Genomic DNA, 19272 nt, shown 5'->3' with positions numbered 1-19272 from the left:
AGGAAAACTAATTAATTTCATATTACTAACCTTGCGCGAAGAATGGAATCAATACTAATATGAAGTAAAATGCACTGGACGTAGCCATTACTGAGTGAAATGTTCCCAGTAGCTCCAACCTACTGCAAGTTTATTTGTGATGTAAAATACCAATAAAGACTACGAGAAAGCACAACTTATTTTGAAACAAACAGGAGAAGATTAGTAAGTCTGGATAATTACATGCACATATCAATAAGGGGTGTTGCGTAAAGTACTACTGAAGGTAAGCAGAGTACATATTACAGAATCACAGAATTTCCTAGGTTGGAAGAGACCTCAAGGTCATCGAGTCCAACCTCCAACCTAACGCTAACAGCCCTCCACTAAAGCATATCCCTAAGCTCTACATCTAAACGTCTTTTGAAGACTTCCAGGGATGGTGACTCCACCACTTCCCTGGGCAGCCTGTTCCAGTGCCTCACAACCCTTTCAGTGAAGAAGTTCTTCCTAACATCTAACCTAAAACTCCCCTGGCTCAACTTAAACCCATTCCCCCTCGTCCTGTCACCAGGCACGTGGGAGAACAGGCCAACCCCCACCTCGCTACAGCCTCCCTTGAGGTACCTAAAAAGAGCGATAAGGTCACCCCTGAGCCTCCTCTTCTCCAGGCTGAACAAGCCCAGCTCCCTCAGCTGCTCCTCGTAGGACTTGTTCTCCAGGCCCCTCACCAGCTTCGTCGCCCTTCTCTGCACCCGCTCAAGCACCTCGATGTCCTTCTTGTAGCGAGGGGCCCAAAACTGAACACAGTACCCGAGGTGCGGCCTCACCAGAGCTGAGTACAGGGGGACGATCACCTCCCTAGCCCTGCTGGTCACGCTGTTCCTAATACAAGCCAGGATGCCGTTGGCCTTCTTGGCCACCTGAGCACACTGCTGGCTCATATTCAGCCGACTATCAACCATCACTCCCAGGTCCTTCTCTGCCTGGCAGCTTTCCAACCATTCCTCTCCCAGTCTGTAGCTCTGCTTGGGGTTATTGCGCCCCAGGTGCAGGACCCGGCACTTGGCCTTGTTAAACTTCATGCAGTTGACCTCAGCCCATCGGTGCAGCCTATCCAGATCCTCCTGCAGAGCTTTCCTACCCTCAAGCAGATCGACACACGCACCTAACTTGGTGTCATCTGCGAACTTACTGAGGGTGCACTCGATGCCCTCGTCCAGATCATCGATGAAGATATTAAAGAGGACCGGCCCCAGCACCGAGCCCTGGGGGACGCCACTAGTGACTGGCCTCCAACTGGACTTGGCTCCATTCACCACGACTCTTTGGGCCCGGCTATCCAGCTAGTTTCTAACCCAACGAAGCGTGCGCCAGTCCAAGCCAAGAGCAGCCAGTTTCTTGAGGAGAATGCTGTGGGAAACAGTGTCAAAAGCCTTGCTGAAGTCAAGGTAGACCACATCCACAGCCTTTCCCTCATCCACCCAGCGCGTCACTCTGTCATAGAAGGAGATCAGGTTCGTCAGGCATGACCTGCCTTTCATAAACCCATGCTGACTGGGCCTGATCGCCTGCTTCCCCTTCAAGTGCTGCATGATGACTCTCAGGAGGATCTGCTCCATGAGCTTTCCTGGCACTGAGGTCAAACTGACAGGCCTGTAGTTTCCCGGGTCTGCCCTCCGGCCCTTCTTGTAGATGGGCGTCACGTTTGCTAGCCGCCAGTCGATTGGGACCTCCCCCGATAGCCAGGACTGCTGATAAATGATGGACAGTGGCTTGGCCAGCTCCTCTGCCAGTTCCCTCAGTACCCTTGGGTGGATCCCATCCGGCCCCATCGACTTGTGCACATCTAAGTGCCGTAGCAGGTCACCAACCAGTTCTTCATGGATAATGAGGGCCACATCCTGTTCCCCATCCCCTTCCACCAGCTCAGGGTACTGGGTATCCAGAGAACATCCGGTATTGCCGCTAAAGACTGAGGCAAAGAAGGCATTGAGCACCTCCGCCTTTTCCTCATCTCTTGTAACTAAGTTTCCCCCCGCACCCAGTAAAGGATGGAGATTCTCCTTAGTCCTCCTTTTTGTGTTGATGTATTTATAGAAACATTTTTTGTTATCTTTAACGGCAGTAGCCAGATTGAGCTCCAGATGAGCTTTGGCCTTCCTAATTTTGTCCCTGCACAGCCTCGCTACTTCTTTAAAGTCCTCCTTAGTGGCCTGCCCACTTTTCCAAAGCTTATAAACCCTCTTTTTCCTCCTAAGATCAAGCCACAATTCTCTGTTGAGCCAGGCCGGTCTTCTTCCCCGCCAGCTCGTCTTTGGGCACGTGGGTACAGACCGTTCCTGCGCCATGAAGACTTCCCTCTTGAAGATCGCCCAGCCTTCCTGGACCCCTCTGCCCTTCAGAACCGCCTCCCAAGGGACTCCACCAACCAGTGTCCTGAGCAGTTCAAAGTCAGCCCTCTGAAAGTCCAATACAGCGGTTTTACTGGTCCCCTTCCTGGCCTCGCCAAGAATAGTGAACTCCACCATTGCGTGGTCACTCTGCCCGAGACAGCTCCCGACGATCACGTCCTCCACCAGTCCTTCTCTGTTTGTGAAGAGAAGGTCTAGCGGGGCACCTCCCCTGGTAGGCTCACTAACCAGCTGTACCTGTGAATCCTAAGCCACCTGCAAACCTGAACTTTAGGGCAGGAACTAAAATGCAATATTGATGTCTAATATGGACTTGAATATTCCTTGTATACATGAAAATACAAATTTGCAAAATATCAAACCTTCATTTGAAGGGAGCATACATTTTGTGTGACAGCTCAGGTGGTTTACCTGACTATGTAAACAAAACAGCTAAATCAAATCTTACATTAGACTCAATATTGACAAGATCACCACTGACCATAATAAAAGATCTGATGCTTCACCCACATTAAGACAACCACATACAGACACCTAAATCTATGTCTTAATCTCAAAATGAATCCTGCCCAAACAGCTAGAAATCATGCATTAGTTGCATGAGTGTTTTTTTCTTATCTCTATAACCATGGCTGTCTTAAGGCATAGAGGGACGTGCCTTGTTGGAGAAGGGCCACATAACCAGTGCTGACCTGATCTGACAGTGACCCTGTGATATAAGGTCAAAGCACCCTGTAGTGGTGTGGAGGCAACAGGCTACCTGATCCAGCTCTGCACATGCTCACAGAGAAGCACCTATGAGGGTAATAAACCCCTGAGGTTTATTATTGAGACTGGCAGGAAAGACCTGACTCATTATCTTGCTGCTCAAGTTGACATGATGTAACCTGGGGAACTGAGCTGCTTGCTGTGTCATTCTGCAAAAAACAAATGTACGTACAAGCTTTAAAGCTTCTTTTTTATATCCCAGACCTGTTCTGCAGAGCTGTACTTCACAGGAGGAAGTTTATCTTTTCCTGATAGACTAGCTACTTTTGTTCTGAACCCCCTGAGAGATAGTGGAGTCTCATTATGCAATTTTTGAGTCACTTTCCCCACAAAAACTCATTGTAATTGGAATCGTGTCTTTAATTAGCAATTAGCTTCTTGATTTGATATATGGGATTTCTACAGATTAGGAGAGAAATTAAGAATTGCTAATATACTGAATGTAACCTTCACTCTTAAATTTCAGTGACCTCTCTAAAGGACATAGAAGGAAACGTGAAGGGGTAGGAAGTGGCTATAAAGATTCTTACTTGGGCTTTTAAAGTACATTTACTCTTTCTAACTACAGTATTTCCCCATTAAAGTTGTTATAATTTCTGGATAAGATGCAGCGTTATGTTGGGGCACAGAACTAGAATGCATCTTTTGGATCACGAAGGCAACATTAAGAAATCAGATCGCGTAATTCATACATATATTAATACCCAAACCCACTTAACTTCCCCAAAAGGAATCCTACACTAAAGCCTTTTACATGTGCTGGCTATAAATGGTCTTCTGCTCCAGTCTCAGCACCCTGGAGATGCGCAGCCCCCTTCTGCAGCAGCTCCTGCTGTATAGCCAGCTCTCCAGAAGGACTCTTCCACATCATCATCCACATGCTAGCTCATAGTCTCAGCATGGAGGAAACAAAAATGAATTTACTGCATTTTTAATCATTTTTTTTAAATTTAAATTTAAATTAAAAACAAAAAAAGAATTAAAACACTGTTACAAGAATGCTGTCCTGCTTCCCATTCCATTCAGAGGGTGCTGTGGGTAGCAAAAATGTTTTTAAGATAGTTCAAACATGACAAAAGTGAAACTAATAGCTAGAACAGCAGTGTGCTGCGGGCAGTAAGCTACTTTCTTTGTAAATATGTAATAAAAATAATATGAGCTTCAATTTTACTAAACTCCTTTTGAAGTTAATAGGAGCAGTTCCCATTTGCAATTCTTGCTCATTACTCAGCTGTCACATTTGGAGTACCTCCTCAGCAATACGAAAAACTCCACATCCTCACAGCTTCCTCCATGAAACCAAACTGGGCATTTCACAGAGAGGATAAGTCTCCTTTTCTTAAAAGTTGTTTTTGTTGGACTGTGTACCTATGTTCTAGGTATTTTTTGACTGTACAGCTTAATTTTTTTTTTTCATAAAACAATAATCAGAGGTTTTACTGAAGTCAAGCACACTAAAAGCTTAGTACTGATAAAGATGAAAACAATCATTAAGTAATTCTATAATGTGACACATTTCAAAGCTGTTATAATAATACAGAAAAAAAATCTACCATTGTTTACAGCAGACCTTTTCTAGGGCAATGAATCACTTCCTCTCTCCTCTGTCTACATGATTCTTTTTTTTTTTTTTTTCCTAGTGTAAATTAATATACTGCTGAAAATCTGGAATGTGCAAAACAGACCAGATAGCAAATTAAAAAAATAAAATGTGCTACATAACTTGTGTCTTCTCTGGAAAAATGTGAGCAAGATACAAATATTTAAAGATAAAATACGGGAATTCACTGACTTTATAGGCATACTTTTAATGAAATTTTGCTCTCTAAGAATAGAATATTCTTTATGCATTAAACTTATGGCTAAGGTTTTAAAATGATGAGGAAATGGTCAATTTCTGATTGGTCAAATTCCTGTGGCTTTGTGATTAAATGAGATGTTCCCATTTCTTCATCTCTCTAAGGAAATATTAATGTAGTTTTTTACTGGGAAATATCAAACACACTCCAAAAATCTAATTATTGGATTGTAATTGTTTTTCATTAATAAAAAGATGTTGTAAGTTTGATATATTCTTCTGCTAATGTAACAGATTTTTTATTTCACTAACCTTCATTTGCCTAAGATGCATAACAATTAATGTAATATTACACTTGTTTTTCTAGTCCTGAACATTCATAATTTCCAGGGAAAAACAATTTCCTGTGAATTTTACTGTTTTCTAAAATATGACCATCATCCCACTATTACAAAAGCGACCAACTAAACTTTGTATTGAATTAATCATGACATTGATATGTTTATTCACCCGAAGTAAAAATGAGCATGTCTTTCATCACAGAGCACTTTAAAATTGCAAAAGGGCCAAACACATCTTTAGTTCTTGTCCACTGTGAGGTGAAGTTTTGCAATATCCCTCTGTTAGGCAAGGCTCTGAAGCACGATGCTGGCATAGCAGTTTTCCACATAGCCAAGACAGACTTTCTGTAGGGGTATATTTCCCTATCACACTTACTGGAGTATTAACCAGTCCGTTGACTGGGGGAGCTTTCCTTTAAAATGGCGTTGGTTCTTTAAATTGCTTTTTTTCTGTATCCTTTCCTCTTCTTTCCTAGCATATTATCATCTCTCCAGGGTTCTCTTAGAAAGAGCTTTGCTTTGAGCCTTCTTGTTTTACCTCACTACACACTAAGCCAACACATTCATGGAATGAATGCAAATTAAACTCAGTCTGAGTTCAAAGGAAAGGAACTCATTTTTAATACCGAGCCATCAATCTAGCTAGAATTGTACATAGATGCTAAATTTCAACAAATATTTTGAACGTAGGGCATGGAAATACTATATGGAAAACCAAAACAATACAAAGAGGATCCTAAAACAGAACAAAGGTAGTTATGTGTTCTGAATATCATTTACATTAGAGAATAGAGAAAATCCCTTCAAATTATTGCAAGAATCCTTGGCTCTGTCATTTTTGTTGTCTTAACTCAACCAGTGAATGCTTGTTATATCTACTCAAACATCTCAAGTATCCTGAGTGATACTTTGTGTCTCCTCTGGGAAAGTATAGGTATGAACTGCGTCTTTAAAATAGGCCATTAGTTGTTGAATCGGCGTTCAGTAAGCTTTCCTCTCCATTGTTCACACTGTATTTTTTACAGTAAAGTGGTTGGCAGATTTACAGCATCTTATATTTTGAAAGCCTACCACAGTGCACAATGCTGCTTCTGCTATTACCTACTTTAAGTTATCATTCTTTAGGTTAAGAAACAGCCTTAACAATAATGTATCTATACTTACTGTGCATGTATTTGTCAGTGCTAATACTTCACAGTGGTTCATGCACAGATTCAGCTCACCAAACATCCTACTGACCCACCCAAGGCCTACTTCAGAAGGACTTTACCAACAAGGAGCTCTGTTAGGGGAAAACGAGGTGCAGTCCATATGACGCCTCTGATTCTAGCCTCTGCTACATGAAACATGCAGGACTGAGATGTGAAATTACTTCGGGCCAGCAAAATAATTCTTCTTCCTATTGCACATACATGCCTCGCATGGCTCATACAAGCACAATTTCTTTGTCTGCTTGCAGAGTAACAGCACTGCTCTTTCCTTGTGACTTTCTGTAAAACCACAATTGAGCTTTTAGTATGTGATTATTTTACTTGGCTAAATCTCGTGCAATGTATGGCCCTCTTACTTGGCCCCCAAATCAGTGCTGTTCCCACCTTGGCCTCAGCTCCTTTGTTTGGGATGTCCATGTCATGGCCAGCTTGCCTGAGTGTATGGAGTATATGAAGCAATGAGTGCATGGAGCTATCCCCACAGGAACACAACAGCTACAACTGACACTGTCATTAAGGTTCACTGATGTGTAAACCAACTAGTAAGACTCACCACCCCCTTTGTCAAATGGAGCATAAGTGATAAGCTTAAGGTAGCCAAAAACGGTTCCTGACTGGAATGTTTTTATCCTATTTTATCCTATTGGTACAGTGTAATGGTCCCAGTCCTCAGCCATTCAGCCTCAGTCCAAAGTCCTCTGAAATACAAGTTCTGGGTGGACTGTAGAGGGCTCAGATCAATGTCTGTGTCTACAATGTACTGAGCAGAGATCCTGAGGGTGAACTGTATAAAAATGCAACTCATTGCATTTGACTACTTAAGTGTGGTCTAAAAAATGCATTTTTTAAACACAATATTTTTATGACATTATACATGGTATTTTTGATCCTCTTGGACAGATCCCTCATCATTTTTACTGTATGGAGAGTTAACTTTTCAGGAAAATTAAAATAAAACTTCACTGATGGCCACTCTACCTTGTTGGAGTCTTAATGTCAGGGTCATGCCCCTTTCTTAGATGCAAATCAGTGTAAATTATTTTCACCTAATTCTCAGTGTGGTTCCAAAAGATATTTTGTTGTTGTTTTTATTCAAGTAAGTTTCCTCGTGTAATTGTCCCATGGGGAGCGAAGGAAAGAAAAAATGCTAATTGTGAATGCAGAAAATATTAGGACAAAATGAAAGCCTCACTATTAGAAACAGAGCAAGAGCAAAGACTATGGCACCATTCGTGATGTTTGGACTGCCTTTTTCCTGAACTGTTCTGCCCGACCTTTGCATTGTGATAGTGAGCGATGGGTGGAGAAGGGCTGTGGGGCCGTGCCCACAGCTCTGGCAGAACCCCTCAAGTGAGCCATGGCAAATAACGGTAGTGTTGCTTCCCCTGCCAATCAGTGCTTCCAGCCTCCCTCTAACTGCCCTGGTTGGCTGAGACAAGACTATGATATTCCACTTTAATCTGCTTTTAAATCACTGTAAGGAAAATATTACTGAAATATGGATAGAAATGAGCACGCTGAGCACACTGCATGTACTCTCCTCAGCATGTCTGCATCCTGTTTGACTTGTTTGCTGCTTTCCCTTCAGCACGGAATCCTGTGCAGAATTGAACTGTAAAACCTTGAGAGGAGTCAGGAGCTCTCTTACTGTGCTGTTTACCAAAATAGGCACTCACAGCAACACCACTGACATCACACAAGTGGAAAATCAGCCATTAAGAAAGGTTTGACTTTAACAGCTCTATGCAGAGTTGTGGCACAATCATAACTGCAATCTCGAGCGCATTCTTTCCATGAGCGTACATGTCCTGATTCACGTGCATGAGGGGCATAAAACATCCAGAGTATTCCAAGTTATTGCATTGAAGCAAGACAACCTGTGGCAACCACAAATAAGGAACAGTGAGGCACTGTTTTTTGATGTTATTGCTGTTGCCAAGACTGCTTGGAACATTTCAATGACTGTAGCCCTCAACTCCATTTAAGTGCAGAAGCAAGGAGTGACTTCTTAACAGATATTGCACTACCTGCAGCCTTAAACCCCTCTGCATTCCATGTCAAAAGGACTTCTTCACAGGACATGAAGGACGACTTCTGCACTTTGAACTACAGTCTGCTGTGTATGCTTACCAAATGAATAAGGTTTCACTAAAATAACCAAAGTGAGGACAGCTCTTGTGCACTGCCCCTAGTTTTGGTGTGCTTAGGCTGTGCTGCAGTAAATCTACAACACCTGGCATGCTGGACTTGGATGCTCTTGCAGGCTGCACATGACTGTGCAAGGCTGTGTCTTGGGATGACACTTTTCTGTAGTGCACAGACAGGAAAAGCACTAGATGTGAGCCTGAAGCTGTGGGTTTTTTTTTTTTCACGTTTCACTGAATTGATTCATCCCTGTGTTGCTTAAAAGCAGAAATAGTCCCTTGTGTAACAGCAATTGTTATCCCTTGCAGTCCCTCTGGGTGTTATTTTCATTGCATCTTTAGCCAATCTCATTAGAGCTCTTAGAGGAGTTCAGTTCCTATCGACTGAGGAAACATCATAATGATAATTGATTAGGAAAACCTGTGCAAGCACATCTCTGGCAAGAGCAGACTATTTCCACTGCGTAGTTTTAAACTCCTTCGTCAGCAACAGTAGCACTTTGGTAGCAATAGCCAGACTGCTGAGATGATGGGACAAAAAGGGATACACAGACCCCAAAGATTATTTGTGGCCTGGATAACAATAATTATGCACTTTTCCACTACTTCTTTAGTGAATGACTGTCTGCAGCAACTTAAAGGCTCATATTTTCCAGGAAACTATTGTGACAGTATTTGTTTTTCCTTAAAGACTGACTATGCAGTCTCACTCAGCAACATTCTTTTAGCCAGCAAGTTTCCTTCTTTGATGTCTTATTATATAAATAATATTATTTATAACATTTACATAATAAATGTTTTATTCTGTTTACTTTCATTATAACGAACAAGTTAAAATAGGTTGTGTTGGAAAAAAAACAAACACACACACAAAAATCGCACTCTGAAATGTAATGCAACACAGCCCTTGGCTCTAATGGGTGTAAAAGCTGCCCCACCTCAAAGTCTTATGCCTGCCAAGTCTCTCTCCTAAGATCTCCAAGAATTCACTTGGGTTAGCTCAGTGCCCGCCTACGTCTGAACCACTGCTTTTCCATGGGTATTTTCCCAATGCTGAACCACAGTGACAGAACTCAGGTAGGGAAAACTCATGTAACTTTTTCAGCATAACTTATAAAATAATATATGGAGCGCTAGCTCTACTGCAATTAATATTTGTAATCCTTATTTAAAACAAACAAACAAACAAAAACACTTATCAGTTCTACCTACAACTACAAATTGCTCCAAAATACACATTGAAATTTGGCATCTGATGGAAAGAAGCACAGCAAAGACACTAAATTTTGGTGTCACTTCACCCAGTATTTTCACAGATAAATCACCTAGAAGATACATACCACTTGTCTTGATGGCTGGCAGATATTAATGCCTACTTTCATGCACACCTGGAAATAACAGCATGACTCTTCTTACATGCTGAATGTTCTCAGCATCTGGAAACTCAACTCACTCAGTTTTTGCGAAGCATCCCACTGACACTTTCTGTAATAGTGACAAGTATATTCAGAGAATAGTAAACTGCTAAATAAATGCTCCAGAGGTAATAGTTCTCTGACCCTCTCTTTACGTCTAAGCCTAGATACCTATAGGATCCAGAGAGCTGTGGTGCTATTAACATGCAGATGAAAGTCATTTTCTCCCCCTCTCATATGTGCAAAGACTGGATAAGGTTAATGTGTAAGGCCACGATTTCCCTCTATAGTCTGAATTCTTTCTGGACCTAGGTGACCTGAATTTTAAAAGGAACCTGCAAAGTCTCTACAGTTCATCTCAATATGAAGTATCTGAACAGAGATCATTTGCTAGAGAAAGTGGAGTGACTTGTTAAGAATGACTCCGAACCTGTGGGAGATGTGAGCACGTGAGATGATGTGAGAGTCCAAGTAGCTTAACGCTATCCACTTGTCAGCACATACCAAGCACTGGAACCAAGGAAAGATGTGTCCTTCCAGAGGTATCTGTGATAAAAACAGTCACAAAGCAATGGCAACAGGCATCAGTAAGCAACTTTGTTCATTGCCAACAGGGTTAAATGATAGTTGTGGTGGGCAGAGTTGAAGCCTGAAGGAGACAGTGAAATAAGGGGAGATAGACAACTTCATGTATTGTTTCATCTCTTAGATGTTGAAAGTTCTTGTGCCACTGTTTAATGGATAGTTAATAATGTGGAGCACATTTTAATCTGTTATTTCTTTCTGGATGTGTTTGCTATATCACAATTAAAATAATCCAATGATTAGAACTTCCATTCCATTACTATTGCCTGTCCAAGAGCTAAGAAGTTTACTGGTTACAGACATTATCAGCTACTCAACTGTTATTGTCTCAAATGCAAACCAGAAGGACAACTACAGTTCTCTATATGCTCACTATCTCTTACAAAATCCTTTATTTGGGATACATAAGAAAAAAATGTGATATGTTATTCATCAAAGATGAAGGCTGCCTGACCTTTTAGCACTCACAACTTACTGTTCATTCAGCTTTCCCTCCCAAGTAGACATCAGGCAGACTGATGCAGATAGATTATCTGCAAGCAAGCCAACCATGCGAGCTGCATGGTAGAGTTGTAATTAATGGTGTATAGGCATGGCCGAGCTGCTGAGTGGGCTGTGGCAGTGATTAGAGAGAGACATAACTCTTTGTGGGAGGATGTACCTCCGCAAGTCCTCAGGATGTTCACAGTGGAGCGAAATGGAAGATACATGGTGCTGAATATCTCTTCTCAGTACTATGTAACGTGGACAGCAAGAGAAAGATGCCCTGGCAGGAGGTTTTGTACCAGATATACAGGATCGGTATGTAGTTAGTCTTTGTGTAGGAAAAGTATAGTGCATAAGAGGCAAGGGATTGGACAAGGAAGTTTAGAGGCAAAAAAGTTTAGCAGACATAACAATTTTTTCATGGAATGAACTAACTGTTTCCAGGGAAGAAACTCCTATCCAGCCCAGTTGCAGGAAATGGTTAGAGTATTTTTCCTGTGCTTTTAACTGAATACAGTGTAGAGGGCAGAGGTAAGACAAAAAAGGATTTACCTGAGGACCTAAAATGTGGTAAATGCATGTAATAAAGATATCCCATGTTTACATAGTTACACGTGGCATTAACATGCTATGGAAATACCATAGCATTAAGTATGTAGAGATGACAGCAAAAAATAGCATTGAAATATCCAATTCTCTACTTAAGAGCATACTGAATCATAGATTTCATTCCCATTCTAGTATATATCAAAGACAACTTACGTTACTTTGTTTCACATTAATGAAAGGAGCCCAACTAAGAGAGGACTCTGGAACTTAGGAAGTTCAGTCTTTACAGAACTAATGGGCATCTTCTGACTTCAACCCTAGGACTTTCAAGCATGCAGAAACTGTTAGAAAACAATTCTGTGTTCAATAAAGATCACTTGTATGAGCCTGACTTTTTAGCAACTGCACCTGTTCGCCACAGATTTGTGATACTTACAAGGGGAACATTAAGCGGGAATTATCACAGAATCACAGAATTTCTAGGTTGGAAGAGACCTCAAGATCATCGAGTCCAACCTCTGACCTAACACTAACAAGGCCCCCAACTAAACCATATCCCTAAGCTCTACATCTAAACGTCTTTTGAAAACTTCCAGGGATGGTGACTCCACCACTTCCCTGGGCAGCCTGTTCCAATGCCTAACAACCCTTTCAGTAAAGAAGTTCTTCCTAACATCTAACCTAAAACTCCCCTGTCTCAACTTAAGCCCATTCCCCCTCGTCCTGTCACCAGGCATGTGGGAGAACAGACCAACCCCCACCTCGCTACAGCCTCCCTTGAGGTACCTATAGAGAGCGATAAGGTCGCCCCTGAGCCTCCTCTTCTCCAGGCTGAACAAACCCAGCTCCCTCAGCCGCTCCTCGTAGGACTTGTTCTCCAGGCCCCTCACCAGCTTTGTCGCCCTTCTCTGCACCTGCTCAAGCACCTCGATGTCCTTCTTGTAGCGAGGGGCCCAAAACTGAACACAGTACTTGAGGTGCGGCCTCACCAGAGCTGAGTACAGGGGGACGATCACCTCCCTAGCCCTGCTGGTCACACTGTTCCTGATACAAGCCAGGATGCCGTTGGCCTTCTTGGCCACCTGAGCACACTGCTGGCTCATATTCAGCCAACTATCCACCATCACTCCCAGGTCCTTCTCTGCCTGGCAGCTCTCCAACCATTCCTCTCCCAGCCTATAGCTCTGCTTGGGGTTATTGCACCCCAGGTGCAGGACCCGGCACTTGGCCTTGTTGAACTTCATGCAGTTGACCTCAGCCCATCGGTGCAGCCTATCCAGATCCTCCTGCAGAGCTTTCCTACCCTCAAGCAGATCGACACACGCACCTAACTTGGTGTCATCTGCAAACTTACTGAGGGTGCACTCGATGCCCTCGTCCAGATCATCGATGAAGATATTAAAGAGGACTGGCCCCAGCACCGAGCCCTGGGGGACGCCACTAGTGACTGGCCTCCAACTGGACTTGGCTCCATTCACCACGACTCTTTGGGCCCGGCTATCCAGCTAGTTTCTAACCCAACGAAGTGTGCGCCAGTCCAAGCCAAGAGCAGCCAGTTTCTTGAGGAGAATGCTGTGGGAGACGGTGTCAAAAGCCTTGCTGAAGTCAAGGTAGACCACATCCACAGCCTTTCCCTCATCCACCCAGCACGTCACTTTGTCATAGAGGGAGATCAGGTTCGTCAAGCAGGACCTGCCTTTCATAAACCCATGCTGACTGGGCCTGATCGCCTGCTTGCCCTGCAAATGCTGCGTGATGACTCTCAGGAGGATCTGCTCCATGAGCTTCCCTGGCACTGAGGTCAAACTGACAGGCCTGTAGTTTCCCGGGTCTGCTCTCCGGCCCTTCTTGTAGATGGGCGTCACATTTGCTAGCCGCCAGAATTATGCAATGAACTGATTGCTTAGGCGTAAATTTCCATCATTTCTGGGGCAAAGAGAAGGTTATATAAAATGTAGTTCTTATTTTGTAATTAGAACTACTCAGCTGAGGGCAGTTTGAGTTATTTCTTGAAGAAGAAAAAGGTATTAATTCTGAAAAAAAGGGACTAAAGAATGGCAATGTTGGGTTAGTGTATCAGATTGAAGCTGTGAATGTAAACTCTGAAGACATCACAAGTTACAACATTGCAAGGTTTAATGTAAAATCTCATTGAATTAAAAGTGAGAACAGGTTGCAGAAACTCCATTGACATATTCAGATATAAATGAACATTGACTGGGCATGGTTACCCGAGGAGATGGGCTTAGAGTGTTTAGTGAAACAAATAGTTTACAGGGGGTATAAAAGCAGAAGGACTAATAACTGGGATGATGTGTATATCAAATGAAAGTACCATAAGTCTTTTGGTAAACTTCAGCTGAATTCAAGCCATGTTTTCTCTCACTCAATACATCTTAATTCCTAGTTCTTTAGAATAAATTCCAATTTCAATATTCTGTAAATGATGAGACAAATAGGCAATAGTAGAATACAATAAACTCTGGCTACATATCCACTATTGTTATCTGCTCACTAACATTTAAACTGATACAGAGCCCAGAGATCCTGCATCCATACTCTTTTGGGCAGGAACTGCTACAAAGTGGAAGAGCTTGCAAAACGATCTCCTTTTGCTTCTGTCCCCAAAATTGCACAACGTAAGCTCAGTGACAGCTTTGTCCTCCCCCTTGTAGTTTCTTGCACTCTACTTAACCTTTAATACTTGGGTTATAACATCAATTTATACTTCACTGAATATTATGCAGAAGATTTACACGTGCCTTAATTTCAAAGCAACCATCTGAAGCAATGCACTAAAAATACAATGGATTAGAAGCAATTCCTATGGATTCCAAGGTTGTTAATAAAATAAAAATACATCTATAGCAAAGACGGCAGTCCCTAAACACAGACATGCATTTCAACTGTGGTCAGGAAAACATAATAATTTGAACATAACAGAAGCCAGCGTCTCTTGAGAAAATGAGATTGCAGGAACATATGAACTTTATAAAAGGAGGCATACTGTTAGGCTTGGTCCTCTGAAGATAATGAGAATCAGAATCTCATCAGAAGTGTTATGATGGAACACACACAAAAAAAAATCAACTGAAGTGGACTGCAGACAGAAGAGACGATTTGAATTCAGAAACAAAGAAAAATCTGCTCAGCAGCTAGATGCCTTTAAAGAAGGGTAAATTGAATTTAGTAGAGGTATGGAGATAATCATATAAGAGATTATTTTTATGATATACATGAAGACATTTTTCCATGTGGGAAATCAGAATGGCAGAGGAAAAACTCAGCTAAATGATTTCAGTTTACTTTTCTCTTATTTTTCTTGTGTGTTCACTTTGAATTAATTTCTTTCATAGCCCACACAGAAAATATACAAAAGGTCTGTTTCTGTTTCTATGCATGCTACGTGCTAAGTACCTGCTTCAGTGTGGCCAAGGCAGAGAACACAGGTATTAGTTAATACAGAATAAAAAAGAAATTTCAATAAAGCGTTTGTGCAATTTATAAACAAAACATTTAAGAGAAAGGTATAAGCCAGGTTATGCAAGTTTACTGGTTGAATAATGTAGTTCAGTGTTCAGTTCTTGCTCTGCTACCTGGCATACATCTTTGGTGCTCCCGTGAATAGATGCCTTAGTCACTTGCTCTCCAAAGAGTCCACACATTACATAAAATCCTATTCCAGTCCCTTTTAGGGATTTGGCTTTATTAACAACAAAAAAAAATAAGATAAACTTCAGCTTGAAACTTCTATTGATGCTGTTTCATTTTATTGAGGCTGTTGCTACGACTACTACTTTGGGACTTCTGAGCCCACACCCTAGATTCTATCTTTTCAGGCAGTCACTTCCCCCTCTTATATCCAGACGTTATGAGTCATCTGCCTCAAGGAGCCAACAAATGCCTCTTAACCTTTTCCCAGCAAAGAGAATAACAGAAGAAGGAGGTGTTCAGGAAAATTCTAATGATCCCTTAAATCAGAAACCGTGTGTGGGACAGAATTTGGTCCTAAAGGTCTTTCAGAAAACACACATTAGAAAGTAAATGTTAATTGAGCTGTCATTTCAGATAGCATGGCATACTGAAACACTGCTTAATGTCTACCAGGGAGAATGGTTTCCAGGTCTAAACCAAGCTAAATAGAATGCAAGTTCTTAAGCGTTGGTGGCAGTGATTTCTTCCAGCATGTCAATATTTCACTTTAATTTTGCAGTCTAGGTGTGATTTTGCATTCCTCTTCCATCAATAAAGGCAAATCAGTCACCCTTCAGAAAGTGCACAGACAAGTTATGGCTTTGAACAGAATACATTTTTTTCATTTTGCTGAAATGCCTTTCTGCTAACACTTGCAGACGTTCAGAACACTTTTTGTAACCACAATACTGCTGCTGAGAGAAGCAAAAGAGACTCCTAAAGCAATTCCTTACACAGTTAGTCAAAGGGTCACAAGAGCATTACCAGCAAATCTTTTTTCAGGAGCCCTTACTATCAGTGTACCTGGACAGGTGGAAGTTAGTAATGTGCCAGAGACATATTTTTATGACACAACTACTGGGGTAAGAGAATATTGTCTTCCTACAGAGTATAAAACAGCTGCAGCAAAAAAAGGCTATCAAATAATGGATCAGTGGTCTAATCAGCGAGACAGCTATGACACTTTCATTAAAGGAAGGCATATTTAGTTCAAAACTGACCTGCTAATATGGCCATCTGGCAGAAAGGTACTTTTACTCTCTTGAGAAAACACACAAAATGTAGTATCAAGCACGTCAACTATAAAAGAATATGATGGTCTATGCATTATAAAAGCTGAGCTGCCAAAGGACGTTTTTTACATAAGGGGAAGGATGCCTATCCTGACCACTCTGGCTTTCTTAAGGTAATTGTACAGTGCTTATGAACTCTTTCATGTTCATTTTATCCTTTCTTTAACAATGAATGTCACCCCAAAACTACTGAATAATCAGAGATCTCGTTATCTCTACATGACAATTAGCATTATCAATGATGGCCTAAACAATTCTAATCCAGCAAATGCTACAAGAAACAATGCCTTCGTCATGGGTGTGATCAGTTAAGCTCCATGAGCACTGCAGCTGCGTCTGTGACTCTCCATAATCTCCTTCTCCCACAGCTGACATTTGGTGTGATTGAAGATAACTTTGCAAGTGTTAGACTCAAAGAGACTTTAATGATAGCAAAAGGCAGGAATGAGAGGATGTGAACGTCTCACATTACAGCTCACAACATTTTTCATTTTTTGAACATTTCCATAAGATAGCAAACAATTTTTCCTGAATTCATGTAATGGAAAACAACTCTGAGGGTTTTCTCCATCTCAGTCCCACCACACTTCTGAGAACAAAGTGCTGGCCACCTTGATTAAAGGATTCAATAAAACTATCTATTTCCCTGGTCTTCTCCCAGTATTACTTATTTTTTGACATTCTCGGGGTTTATTTTCAGGACAATATGGACATTATTCCCTGCTGTTAAAGTAATCCACAGCAGCAATGTTTGTATCTTTTCACAGGTGTTTCACACTGCTTCTATTTCAGAGGTTAGAACAGAACCTGATTTTTATCCTTAATATGTCTTGGCAGTTAATAATGGTAATCAGCATTGTCAAAACCAATAAAAGAATACTTCAAATATTCGCAACATTTAAATCTACTGTGTACAACAACAGGTTGTGAAGCTGTAAACTTCTGAAAGTTAAGCATGGGAAATATTTACATACTTACAGGATGAGGGGTTTAAGCTAATTAACATTATAAAGCATATTGTTTCCCCAATGATTAAAGCACCAGACCAAGACTGAAGATCCACAGGTTGCTTTTTATTAGACAGTAACCACCTGCATTATTTGGAGAAAGTCTTTGCATCTACATTTCAGGTACCTTACCTCTGAAATTAGAACCAGGCTCTTCAGCTTTGCAAACCGGAAGAAAACAGCTAAATCCCCAGAAGTTAATAAATAATGTTATGGTAGTTTAACTGCACAATGCAACACCAACACCATAGCTTCAGAGTGGCAAGATAATTCTTCCTAGCTGAAATTGTGGACAGAATGTATTTAAGCAAATACAACTAGACTAGAACATATATATATATTCATTAACCGGAAACCAGTGACATTGCTAATATCTGGCCTTCAGCCTCAGAAGCAAATGCCTCACAGAAAAAAACTTCATCTGGAGAATTATTCACCTCCCCTGCCTCAAGCACCACTCACTGCTGGATGAACCACCCATTCCTGAAGCACCTCTCTCCTCTCCATAGGATGTCCACTAGACAAGACAAGATGGCCTAACTTTGACACCGGATAACTCTGGGAACTCCAATTCCTGACTGAAGGTGTGTTGGAAGAATCATGATGCCAGTAACTTGGGTATACCTATTATTCATTTGGCTGCCTACATTTATCTGCTGAAACGTATTAGCCATAGATGACAACTGAAGTCCCCAGGTCAGACCAAGGGACTTAAAAATGACATTTTATGAATAACATTGCTTTCATGTAGTTTTGGAACAAAACTGTAACTTCTTTCCCTATTATTTTAATAAATAAATAATAGAATAGAATAGAATAGAATAGAATAGAATAGAATAGAATAAATAATTCAATAATAACAGAGAAGTTATGAACTATAAGTTTTAAAGTATCAATTCATTTCAAAGATGAGAACCCTACTAAATAGCAAAAAATAAGTATTTGGGAATGAAAAGGAATTTGGAAAGAAACGAGAGTTTACAACAGGTTTACAAAAGTATAAGGACTGCATGGGCTTGTTTCTTTACTAGTTAATTATTCAAATATAATCTATTTCAGCTAGTGTGCCAGGCGTTCATCAGTAATTACCTGCATACTCTGCACTTTGTGTTGTCAGTCTGAAAACCACCATGTAGTCTTGTTTTTATCATTTACACAAGAACTTCAATAGTCTAGATTTTAAGTTAAGTTTGGACAAGCACACCGGTGTTTCACAGCTGTGCAGCACTAATGGTTTTGCAACCAGTCTGGTTGGCCAGCTGATAATCAGAAGGAAAACCAGATTTTTATTTCAGTAATTCTCAAGCTTCTGTTGAAATTACATTGCTGTTGTAGAGAAATCTCCTTTTAGATTAGAATCAGTATTTCTCTTTGAGAAGATATGATTTTAATGGGACCTAATCAACCCCATAAACAATCCTTAGTACTAGTATTCTGAGTAGTATTGTATGGATAGTGTAAACATTATATACACCTGTATATATAGTATTCTGCACAGACTTTTCTCAAGCTTTTGGAGTTTTTAATACTAGCAAACACTTGTAAGGTACTGCCTATCTTTTGCTTTGTTATGCAATGGTCTAAAGATAGGATTTTGGTAAATATTCATTTCAGTGATTTCATTATGGCAACATTAAGCTCAAACTTTTTGCTAGTCTTCTAAAAGGAGATTAAAGTAACATATAAATTCTGTAAAGGCTTGCCCCAGAAAACCACAACTGTGTTACTTTCACAACAACAAAAGACCAGAAGTGCAACTAATGAATGATGAATGACTGAGACTACCATGATGAGAGGAATATTCATGTT

General features: G+C 41.1%; 1 protein-coding gene across 8 annotated transcripts in view; it reads right to left on the bottom strand.

The window, feature by feature from the left end:
• Positions 1-19272, bottom strand: part of CHRM3 (cholinergic receptor muscarinic 3) — a 278689-nt gene that overhangs the window by 66608 nt on the left and 192809 nt on the right. The window contains exon 1 of one of the 8 annotated variants that reach the window (XM_084515903.1): positions 10501-10525. The exons of the other annotated variants lie outside the window; for them this stretch is intronic. The gene's annotated coding sequence lies outside the window, so the exon portion shown is untranslated. Of the gene's footprint in view, positions 1-10500; positions 10526-19272 lie in introns of those variants that run through there. 8 annotated transcript variants of the gene reach the window in all.

The sequence above is a fragment of the Aythya ferina genome (genome assembly GCF_964211825.1).
Source record: "Aythya ferina genome assembly, chromosome: 3".
Classification (NCBI taxonomy): domain Eukaryota; kingdom Metazoa; phylum Chordata; class Aves; order Anseriformes; family Anatidae; genus Aythya; species Aythya ferina.
This window is presented reverse-complemented; position numbering and strand designations above follow the sequence as displayed.